Source organism: Oncorhynchus clarkii, chromosome 31 (genome assembly GCF_045791955.1).
Source record: "Oncorhynchus clarkii lewisi isolate Uvic-CL-2024 chromosome 31, UVic_Ocla_1.0, whole genome shotgun sequence".
NCBI lineage: Eukaryota > Metazoa > Chordata > Actinopteri > Salmoniformes > Salmonidae > Oncorhynchus > Oncorhynchus clarkii.
This window is the reverse complement of record NC_092177.1, coordinates 16,200,697-16,213,295: the sequence shown is the minus strand read 5'-3', so window position 1 is coordinate 16,213,295 and position 12,599 is coordinate 16,200,697.

Here is a 12,599-nt window from a genome sequence, read left to right as displayed (position 1 = left end):
ATTATTGATTAGATTTATGATTACCGCTGCGCTGCTGTTCATTGATTATTGATTAGATTTATGATTACCGCTACGCTGCTGTTCATTGATTATTGATTAGATTTATGATTGCCGCTCATTAATTATTGATTGCCATTACTTTTAGTATCTTTCTATTTCATCTTGCTACTGGTCACTATTACTTCAGTTTACATGTACACTATAAATTACCACAAGTATATTACCACTAGATAATTACCACTAGTATATTACAGCTAGTATATTACAACTAGTATATTGTCACTAGTATAGTACCACTAGTATATTACCACAATATATCAACACTAGTATATTACCACTAGTATATTACCACTAGTATATTACCACTAGTATATTACAGCTAGTATATTACCACTAGTATATTGCCACTAGTATATCACCACTAGTATATTACAGCTAGTATATTATAGCTAGTATATTACCACTAGTATATTACCATAACTATTTATACACTGAGTATACCAAACGTTAAGAACACCTTCCTAATATTGAGTTGCACTTGCACACCCCATTTTCACTCAGAACAGCCTCAATTCGATGGGCTCTACAGGGTGTGGAAAGCATTCCCCAGGGATGCTGGCCCATGTTTACTCCAACCACTCCCACAGTTGTGTCAAGTTGGCTGGATGTCCTTAGGGTGGACCATTCTTGATACACGTGGGAAACTGTTTAGGGTGAAAAATACAAATCACTGCACATCTCCACAGCTGCGTCTGGCACCTACTACCACACCCCGTTGAAAGGCACTTAAATATTTTGTCTTGGGCATTCACCCTCTGAATGGCACACACAAAATCCACATCTCAATTGTCTCAAGGCTTAAAAATCCTTCTTTAACCTGTCTCCTCCCCTTCATCTACACTGATTGAAGTGGATTTAACAGGTGACATCAATAAGGGAACGTAGCTTTCACCTGGTCAGTCCATGTCATGAAAAGAGCAGGTGTTCTTAATATTTTGTACATTTGGTGTATAGTCCTGCAACCAGTCACTTTTCAGCCCTGTTTACATATAACTGCGTATCACGCCTACACGGACACTCTGGCACACACACTCACCACCACTTATGTTGCTGCCATACTGTTTACTATTATTATTCTTATTGTTTATCCTGCTACCAGTGACTTTCTCCTAATCTCCCACCTACATGTATATTTCTACCTCAATACTACAGTATCCCTGCACATTGTACATGTGGTATTGGCACTGACCCTGTATACAGCTTCCTCTCTTATGTCTCATGTTTTCTTTATTACACAGTGCCTCTGGAAAGTATTCACACCCCTGGACTTTTTCCATGTTTAAATCATCAATCTACACACAATACCCCATAATGACAAAGTGAAAACAGGTTTTTAGAAATGTTTGCAATTTTATTAAAAATTTAACACAGAAATACCTTATTTACATAAGTATTCAAACTCTTTGATATGAGAATCGAAATTGAGCTCAGGTGCATCCTATTTCCAATGGTTATCCCTGAGATGCTTCTACAACTTGATTGGAGTCCACCTGTGGTATATTCAATTGATTGGACATGATTTGGAAAGGCACACACCTGTCTATATCAGGTCCCACAGTTGACAGTCCAACTGAGCAATCGGGGGACAAGGGCCTTGGTCGGGGAGGTGACCAGGAACCCGATGGTCACTGACAGAGCTTTAGAGTTCCTCGGTGGAGATGGGAGAACCTTCCAGAAGGACAACCATCTATTCAGCACTCCACCAATCAGGCCTTTATGGTATAGTGGCCAGACTGAAGCCACTCCTCAGTAAAAGGCACATGACAGCCTGCTTGGAGTTTGCTAAAAAAACACCTAAAGACTCTCAGACCATGAGAAGCAAGATTCTCTGGTCTTATGAAACCAAGATTGAACTATTTTCCTGAATGCCAAGCTTCACATCTGGATGAAACCTGGCTCCATCCCTACGGTGAAGCATGGTGGTGGCAGCATCATGCTGTGGGGATGTTTTCAGGGACTGGGATACTAGTCAGGATCAAGGGAAAGATGAACGGAGCAAAGTATAGAGAGATCCTTGATGAAAACCTGCTCCAGAGCGCTCAGGACCTCAGACTGGGGCGAAGGTTCCCTTCCAACCGGACAACGACCCTAAGCACACAGTCAAGATAACTCAGGAGTGGCTTCGGGACAAGTCTCTGAATATCCTTGAGTGGCCCAGCCAGAGCCCGGACTTGAACCTGATCGAACATCTCTGGAGAGACTTGAAAATAGCTGGGCAGCGACGCTCCCCATCCAAACTGAATGAGCTTGAGAGGATCTGCAGAGAAGAATGGGAGAAACTCCCCAAATAAAGGGTTTGCCAAGCTTGTAGCGTCCTACCCAAGAAGACTCGAGGCTGTAATTGCTGCCAAAGGTGCTTCAACAAAGTACTGAGTAAAGGGTCCGAATGCTTATGTAAATGTGATATTTCAGCTGTTGTGTTTTTATACATTTGCAAAAATTTTTTTTTTTGCTTTTTCATTATGGGGTATTTTGTGTATATTGATGAGGGAAAATGTTGTTTTAATACATTTTAGAATGAGGCTGTAAAGTAACAAATTGTGGAAAAAGTCAAGGGGTCTGAATACTTTCCAAATGCACTGTATCTGTGACCAACAGATGCATATCTGTATTCCCAGTCATGTGAAATATATAGATTAGGGCCTAATGAATTTATTTCAATTCACTGATTTCCTTCTATGAACTGTAACTCAGTAAAATATTTGAAATTGTTGCATGTTGCGTTTCTATTTTTGTTCAGTGTAGTATATTTAGTCTACACGTTTACTAGGTCTGTTATTGTGAGTCTTCGGAAATTAAAGGTTCACATTACAGTTGCATCAATCACCTATTTGGGTTACAGAATGGGTTAAGTTCTGTCCCTTTGGGTTACAGAATGGGTTAAGTTTTGTCCCTTTGGGTTACAGTATGGGATAAGTTCTGTCCCTTTGGGTTACAGTATGGGTTAAGTTTTGTCCCTTTGGGTTACAGTATGGGATAAGTTCTGTCCCTTTGGGTTACAGAATGGGTTAAGTTTTGTCCTTTGGGTTACAGAATGGGTTAAGTTTTGTCCCTTTGGGTTACAGAATGGGATAAGTTCTGTCCCTTTGGGTTACAGAATGGGTTAAGTTTTGTCCCTTTGGGTTACAGAATGGGTTAAGTTTTGTCCCTTTGGGTTACAGTATGGGATAAGTTCTGTCCCTTTGGGTTACAGTATGGGATAAGTTCTGTCCCTTTGGGTTACAGTATGGGATAAGTTCTGTCCCTTTGGGTTACAGTATGGGATAAGTTCTGTCCCTTTGGGTTACAGTATGGAATAAGTTCTGTCCCTTTGGGTTACAGTAGATAAGTTCTGTCCCTTTGGGTTACAGTATGGGATAAGTTCTGTCCCTTTGGGTTACAGTATGGGATAAGTTCTGTCCCTTTGGGTTACAGTATGGGATAAGTTCTGTCCCTTTGGGTTACAGTATGGAATAAGTTCTGTCCCTTTGGGTTACAGTATGGGATAAGTTCTGTCCCTTTGGGTTACAGTATGGAATAAGTTCTGTCCCTTTGGGTTACAGTATGGGATAAGTTCTGTCCCTTTGGGTTACAGTATGGGATAAGTTCTGTCCCTTTGGGTTACAGTATGGAATAAGTTCTGTCCTTTTGTATCGGACAGGTGCACCTCCCCCTGTCTACTCTGCTGAACACCACTCTGTTATGTCAACCTTCAACCAGCAGAGCGCAATCTTTGCCTACGGGTAAACAAATGTGGTTCCTTCCAAGAGCCGTTTTGGTTTGGGTCTACAGTAGCTTCTTTTCTCTCTAGATCAATTCTATAATTCATGTTTTCTCACTGTACAACAAAGGTGAGAGCATTTCAAAGGGGATTGTTCTCTAACTGTGTAGGTGGAGCAACATTCTCCTACCTAGAGAGCAAGATAAACAAATCCCTAAAGCGCCACTTTACCCCCTTGGGCTTTTCAAGGTGCATACAATGCAAAGGGAGAGATTGCGTTGAAATGTTACAATTTTGAGTTTGCATCCCAATAATATACATCACAGAAGAATGAAATATAACAAAACTGTTTGACATAGAAACACTGGATTTTCAGAGTTTTTTTTAAAACTATGTTTATTAGTTGTAAAATTATGAAAAATAGGAATCTCTGAGACCACTATGTCATTTGACTGCAGGAAAGAGCTATGGCCTCTAGAAGTGCCAATGATATAAAACACAAAATATGAAGTAATATGCTGTAATGTTTGTAAACACTTTACCTAGCAGCCAACCTGCTTGCACCAATCCCTTGTAATTAAAGTAAAATACTGTGAAATGTAACCCCCCCTTCTACTAATTTCATTCAGTCATCCATTAATTGATTCATTCCAATTTTGGTAGCATTGACCTTTTTCAGTATAATACAGTACATTGTACAATATTGTGTTGTGTCATTACACAGTACTTGCTTTGATACCATATTCATATTACAGTAGGTGTACTGTAATATAAAATACAGAATTTTACTTGCCATCAAGCTGCCTGTAAGCTACTGTCAAAATCACAGTAACCCCTTCACAATGTATATCCCCGATAATTACATGGTGTGTTTTGTGTGTGTGTGTGTGTGTGTGTGTGTGTGTGTGTGTGTGTGTGCACAGAGGGAGGGAGTTAGAGAAAAGGAGAGAGATTGTGAAAACTTCAAAAACAACAAACTCATGCAGACCAACAATGGGCGTTGTGCAATGGTAGTGTATGTTCCATTCCCACCATTCCAGAATGCTGCCCCCATATGTCTGTTTTCAAATGTACCCTGTGTGTAATAAGAAACATGAATACAGTGTCACGTTCGTTATAAGGATCGGACCAAGGTGCAGTGTTGTATGCGTTCATTCTTATTTATTAAAAGAATGAACACTGAACAAAATAACAAAACGAAACGTGAAGCTATACAAATGAGTGCTGACAGGCAACTACACATAGACAAGAACCTACGAACACAAAAGGGAAAATGGCTACCTTAATATGATCCCCAATCAGAGACAACGATAAACAGAAAGAAGAAAAATGCCTCCCTTCGAGAAATCTATGGAGCTGATGCCTTTCAAACTAAAAAAATTCCTTGGTTGGTTCTTCTATTATAGTCTATTGTTCTATTCTATAGTAATTCTAGTGGTCTATAATAAGGTGGTAATGTTCTTCTGTTATGCTTTTTCGAGTGACAAGAAAACATGAAGTGTGCAGTATTTGTATTAAATTCCCAAACAAGTTACCTGTGAGCAATTTTGCTGCTCTTAACATTATGGTAAATTATTGCGTCCAATAAAATGCAAGGAATGCTAACAGTTGTCTATTTGTGTGCTGTAACTGCAAAGGTGAATGTAGAGCGTTACCCCCGTGAGAAGACCCTTCCCTTACTGGACCAAATTCCTGGTTCCATTCCAGCTGACCTTGGGTCAGTTCGTCTGTCTACTCAGGTGAGCACTGGTTGGGTGTGTGTGAAAAAGGATGTGTATTATGAGGAAATCAATGTGCATTTGCTGACAGTCTGTGTGTGTGTGTGTGTGTGTGTGTGTGTGTGTGTGTGTGTGTGTGTAGCTCAGGCCAATGAAGGGACATGCAGATTGTTCAATGCTAGGAGGCAGTATATATACAGTATAGGTTATATACTAAATCATAGGCTGCAAGAGGTTACTAAATGACATTTCCAGAGGCACACTGACACACCTAACGATGAAGATGAAGCCATAGGCTGCAAGAGGTTACTAAATGACATTTCCAGAGGCACACTGACACACCTAACGATGAAGATGAAGCCATAGGCTGCAAGAGGTTACTAAATGACATTTCCAGAGGCACACTGACACACCTAACGATGAAGATGAAGCCATAGGCTGCGATGGCGGATGCGCTTGTCAAGGCAATAGCCTATCTCAAGATGATCTACTTTGAAAAACAGTTCTGCTGTTAGATACAATTTGGGAGTTGTTGGAAAAATATTTTTCTATTGGTTCTACAGACAGATTAGTCTTCTCTTTTCAGCAGTAGGCATTTGCTTTCCAAACGTTTTTCCCCACAATTGTATTTTGAAATCTGCAAAAGGCAAACTGACAGCCGCAACCAACCATAGAAATATAAACCATAGACTACAGTTTCCATTGAAGTCAGGACTGGCATCCATTGCTAGTTTAATAGTCATGTTGCCAGGGTTAGAGGTTACAAAATCCTTCTATGGAATATTTGTCTATGATCATGAAGGAGCAAGCTGTAGCCTATAGTTAGTATGCTGCCCAAGCTGCGGCCTTCCCAACTATAGACATACCATAACTTCCAAAATAAAGGAAACACTTGAGTTTACAAGGGATACAAAGTATATGTTATCGTGTGGGGTGCATTTTTCTGGCATGGTTTAGGTCCACTTGTAGAATCTATGCCGAGGTGCATTGAAGCTGTACTGGCATCTGGTCATTGAAGCTGTACTGGCATCTGGTCATTGAAGCTGTACTGGCATCTGGTCATTGAAGCTGTACTGGCATCTGGTCATTGAAGCTGTACTGGCATCTGGTCATTGAAGCTGTACTGGCATCTGGTCATTGCGCAACACCCTTTTTAAGAAACTTTATGTTGATGTTTCCTTAATTTTGGCAGATACCTGCATGTGCTTGTGATAAACTTAATTCACAGCAAAAAATGTTTATAAACTATTGATCCTCTGTGGCTAAAACATGCTCTCTGGTGTATTTTGAACACTGAGAGTGGGCTCCTGTGGTTGGATACCCTCTCCCCCCCATCCTCGCTCCTCGTCTCCTTCTCAAAACCCATTGGAGGAGAAGGTCAGAGGGGCGGGACCTCTGGCTTTCAAATCAAATGGGTTTTGAGAAGGAGACGAGGAAATAGGACGCGAGGAGTATGCAATTAAGATCTTCCCATCGTCTGGTCTTACGTTTTAGCACTTAGCTCCTTTAAGCTCTCCTTTCTGTCTTCCTCATAAAACAGTATCATTCCTTTCTGTCTTCCACATAAAACATTATCATTCCTTTCTGTCTTCCTCATGAAACATTATCATTCCTTTCTGTCTTCCTCATAAAACATTATAATTCCTTTCTGTCTTCCTCATGAAACATTATCATTCTATTCTGTCTTCCTCATGAAACATTATCATTCCTTTCTGTCTTCCTCATGAAACATTATCATTCCTTTCTGTCTTCCTCATGAAACATTATCATTCCTTTCTGTCTTCCTCATGAAACATTATCATTCCTTTCTGTCTTCCTCATGAAACATTATCATTCCTTTATCTTCCTCATGAAACATTATCATTCCTTTCTGTCTTCCTCATGAAACATTATCATTCCTTTCTGTCTTCCTCATGAAACATTATCATTCCTTTCTGTCTTCCTCATGAAACATTATCATTCCTTTCTGTCTTCCTCATGAAACATTATCATTCCTTTCTGTCTTCCTCATGAAACATTATCATTCCTTTCTGTCTTCCTCATGAAACATTATCATTCCTTTCTGTCTTCCTCATGAAACATTATCATTCCTTTCTGTCTTCCTCATGAAACATTATCATTCCTTTCTGTCTTCCTCATGAAACATTATCATTCCTTTCTGTCTTCCTCTGTTATTACATACGTTACAATTTTGACAGTGTTACATGTGTTATTATTAGATGTGTTCATGTTGTATATCTGTGTTCTGTAAAATTCAATCTAATTGAAATTCCTAAATAAACTCCCTGTCCTTTTAGTGTATACTATGGTTTGATTTTTGGCTAGTCAAACAAGCTTGTAATGTACTATTCCCCATCCTAACAGCCTTGTGATCATGTAACAGCATTTCTTTTTTTGTTCAAGGACACAAAGTCATGACTTCACACGCATCACCCGAATCTCAGGAACTTCAGAGAGTCATGAGTTATATTAGTCATGTGTGGGAAAGAGGGATAGCTAGTCAGTTGTACAACTGAATGCCTTCAACTGAAATGTGTCTTGTGCATTTAACCCAACCCCTCTGAAACAGAGAGGTGGGGGGGGGGGGTGGGGGGGCTTCCTTAATCGACATCTTTGGCACCCGGGAAACAGTGGGTTAACTGCCTTGCTCAGAACTACAGATTGTATGTTGTCAGCTCAGGGATTCGATCCAACAACCTTTTTCCTTACTGGCCCAATGCTTTAACCACTAGGCTACCTGCCGCCTGTTCTGGAACTAGACATGTGCCCCAGACATACCATATCATCTCTCTCTTTCACACACACATACACACACACACACGTGTTACAAAACCCCCTGGCTGCTTCTAGTGCCATTTTGAAGTAGTCGACTGGGTGGGATTTTATATGGGTTAAAGACGGATCACATAATTCCATCCAGGTCATCAGGAGGGATCAGCCAATGAATGATACTGGTGAGGAAACATTTCATAACTGCAGGTGGCAGTAAATCGCCAACCTTGGCTTTATACCTGTTCTAACAACACACTATAGATAGCAGTAAATCACCAACCTTGGATTTATACCTGTTCTAACAACACACTATAGATGGCAGTAAATCACCAACCTTGGCTTTATACCTGTTCTAACAACACACTATAGATGGCAGTAAATCACCAACCTTGGCTTTATACCTGTTCTAACAACACACTATAGATGGCAGTAAATCACCAACCTGGGCTTTATACCTGTTCTAACAACACACTATAGATGGCAGTAAATCACCAACCTTGGCTTTATACCTGTTCTAACAACACACTATAGATGGCAGTGCACCCTTTCAGTTTGTTTGCAAACTAATAGAAGTAGTAGAAGAAGCCCATGCTCTCACAGACTGCATAATGGAACCGATACAATGTTGCGATGTCTATCTAGGTCTATGGGGCCGAGGTACTTTCAGAGAAGGACAGTGTGACAGAAATGGAGTGATGGAGGTAGAGATGGCCTCACTGGCACTGCCCATGCTCTCACAGACGGCATAATGGGACAGATACAATGTTGCAATGTCTATCTAAGTCTATGGGGCTGAGGTATTTTCAGAGAAGCACAGAATGACAGTGACCCAGAAATGGACTGATGGAGGTAGAGAGAAAGATAAGCTTTCTCAAACAGGGGTAGAGAGAGACAGCTTTACAAACAGGGGTAGAGAGAGACAGCTTTACAAACAGGGGTAGAGAGAGACAGCTTTACAAACAGGGGTAGAGAGAGACAGCTTTACAAACAGGGGTAGAGAGAGACAGCTTTACAAACAGGGGTAGAGAGAGACAGATGGAGAGAGACAGGGGAAGAGAAAGACAGAGGGAGAGAGACAGGGGAAGAGAAAGAGAGGCAGTCGGAGGATAAGGGTTGAGTTAAGAGGACGATATGCACATCGACTCACTTCACACCACCGTAGCCATTCTAGCACCCTTTGCACAATGTGTTCTAAAACTGAAATACTGCTTTTGAAGAGTGGTTTAAACCGGACAACTGGGTGGGTCTCTCTCGGCTGTACATTCAGGCCATGGTGGAGTCAATGTTATGAGTGGCAAGGTTATTTTTGACATACTGTACTGTGCATGGCGTGTTATCTGTTATATTTAATCAAGTGTGTGAAGAACACAGAGCGATGCTAAGGAAGATGTGTGAAATGGCTAATTAGTGTCGTGTCACATGTCTTACATAATGTGCTGTTGGTTTACTTTAGAATACTGATAGCTTTATACTACTACTGATATTATGATGACTTTGAAGTATAGAAGCAAGATCATTTGAGCGGTTAACAGATTGTTCTAGTTTAAGTGTGCTGTACAGATACTTTCAACACAGACATACAGTAGCCTATTACAAACACGCCACACACGCATGGAAACTTTTGAAACAGTATCTCACCCATATCCATTACTCACAAGAGGAACTATAGCATTTACAGGTCAGTCAGTAGAACAGTAACATATACATCGTGTGTAGGAATAACTCAAGAGATTGCCCAAGTCCCAATCAAAATGAAAACAGTGTAAACCAGTTCAAACCTAATCCTGTCTCACCAGAGGCATGTTGTTGGGATCATGTGGAACAGGGTCAGAGCATGACAGAGTATCACACAGTCTGAGTTTCATGCTGGGCCCCTAGCTGAGGGTTTGACACAAGGCGTGTGTGTTTGATGCTAGCGAAAGATAACATAAACCCCCAAAATCAGGTTCTAAAGGGGATAAAGATGCAGACAAATTCCGAGCTGTCATGGAGACACAAAGGAAACCTAGAAGAAAGCCAGTGCAGTCACCATTGTGTAGTAGGTATAACCTTTGTGTAATGGGCATCAAGTTCAAATATTAAGAGGTGCAACAGAGCACAAAAACAAGCTTCAAGGTGTAAAGACACAGCTGCTTCTACAGATGTAAAATAACCCACATGCTGCATTCAAACAGCAGATGAGCCTGCTATACAGTAAACATACATGCACAGACTAACACACAGGAAATCAGATCAGAGTACCTTTGCGTAACTCACAGTTCTGTCCCAAGCCCATTCTCCATTAGCTAGATGTCATTTGAGTGCCATGCACGAAGAGAAGGATCTATGATCACCATAGAGACAAGACATTGGGGGCAAAACAACTAGGCGGGGTTGGGGGGGCTGTCATCATAATGGTATGGGAGTTGTGAAAAAGTAAACATTGTCAAGTGCAATCAATCAAGTAGATAAACTCAGCAAAAAAAGAAACGTCCTCACTGTCAACTGTGTTTATTTTCAGCAAACTTCATGTGTAAATATTTGTATGAACATAATGAGATTCAACAACAGACAAACTGATCAAGTTCCACAAACATGTGACTAACAGAAATGGAATAATGTGTCCCTGAACAAAGCGGGGGTCAAAATCAAAATAAGTCAGTATTTGGTGTGGCCACCAGCTGCATTAAGTTCTGCAGTGCATCTCCTCCACATGGACTGCAACAGATTTGCAGTTCTTGCTGTGAGATGTTACCCCACTCTTCCACCAAGGCGCCTGCACATTCCCGGACATTTCTGGGGGGAATGGCCCTAGCCCTCACCCTTCAAACAAACAGGTCTCAGACGTGCTCAATGGGATTGAGATCTGGCCTCTTCGCTGGCCATTGCAGAACACTGACATTCCTGTCTTGCAGGAAATCACACACAGAACGAGCAGTATGGCTGGTGGCATTGTCATGCTGGAGGATCCTGTCAGGATGAGCCTGCAGGAAGGGTACCACATGAGGGAGGATGTCTTCCCTGTCACGCACAGCGTTGAGATTGCCTGCAATGACAACAAGCTCAGTCAGATGACGCTGTGACACACCGCCACAGACTATGACGGACCCTCCACCTCCAAATCGATCCCGCTCCAGAGTACAGGCCTTATTCCTTTGACGATAAACGCAAATCCGACTATCACCCCTGGTGAGACAAAACCGCGACTCGTCAGTGAAGAGCACTTTTTGCCATTCCTGTCTGGTCCAGCGACGGTGGGTTTGTGCCCATTGGCGATGTTGTTGCCGGTGAGGTCTGGTGAGGACCTGCCTTACAACAGGCCTACAATTCCTCATTCCAGCCTCTCGCGGACAGTCTGAGCACTGATGGAGGGATTGTGCGTTCCTAGTGTAACCCGGGCAGTTGTTGTTGCTATCCTGTACCTGTCCCGCAGGTGTGATGTTCGGATGTACCGATCCTGTGCAGGTGTTGTTACACGTGGTCTGCCATTGCGAAGACGATCAGCTGTCCGTCGTCTCCCTGTACTGCTGTCTTAGGCGTCTCACAGTACGGACATTGCAATTTATTGCCCTGGCCACATCTGCAGTCCTCATGCCTCCTTGCAGCATGCCTAAGGCACATTCACACAGATGAGCAGGGACCATGGGCATCTTTCTTTGTGTTTTTCAGTCAGTACAAAAGGCCTCTTTAGTGTCCTAAGTTTACAGAACTATGACCTGAATTGCCTACCTTCTGTAAGCTGATAGTGTCTTAACGACCATCCCACAGGTGCATGTTCATTAATTGATGGTTCAAGCATGGGAAACAGTGTTCAAACACTTTCCAATGAAGATCTGTGGATTGAAGTTATTTGGATTTTTCAAATTATCTTTGAAAGAGGGTCCTGAAAAAGGGACCTTTCTTTTTTTGCTGAGTTTAGTTTGTTGAGTGGAAGTGTAAACATTTGGTTACTCTCTCAAGTGCTCACAGCTTGAATCAAATATATGGAAATAAGAAAATTTGAATTATGCTAAACTGGCACATCTAGACATGCCAACAATATCTAGGGTTGAGGTGAAACCAGTCTAGTAGTTTAATGAAAGCGTCAATAGTTTAAACCCAAAAGTTTCTCTTTATATTTGTCAAAGTTCTGGAACTTTCTCAACTGTGCTTCCAGCTTTCTAAATGATCTCCACATGTTCACCATGAACGTGTTACAGAATCTCATAATCACTTCCTTCTTTCTCTCAGCTCCTTCTTCCTGTCAGTATCTTCAGTTGATCAGTAGGCCTACAGCTGTATCTCTACACTCTTGGTCAAAACATATTTAACAAGCAGATACATAAGTGGAGTCCTGTCCTCAGGTGCTTGTGTCCAGCTCAGCTGACAGT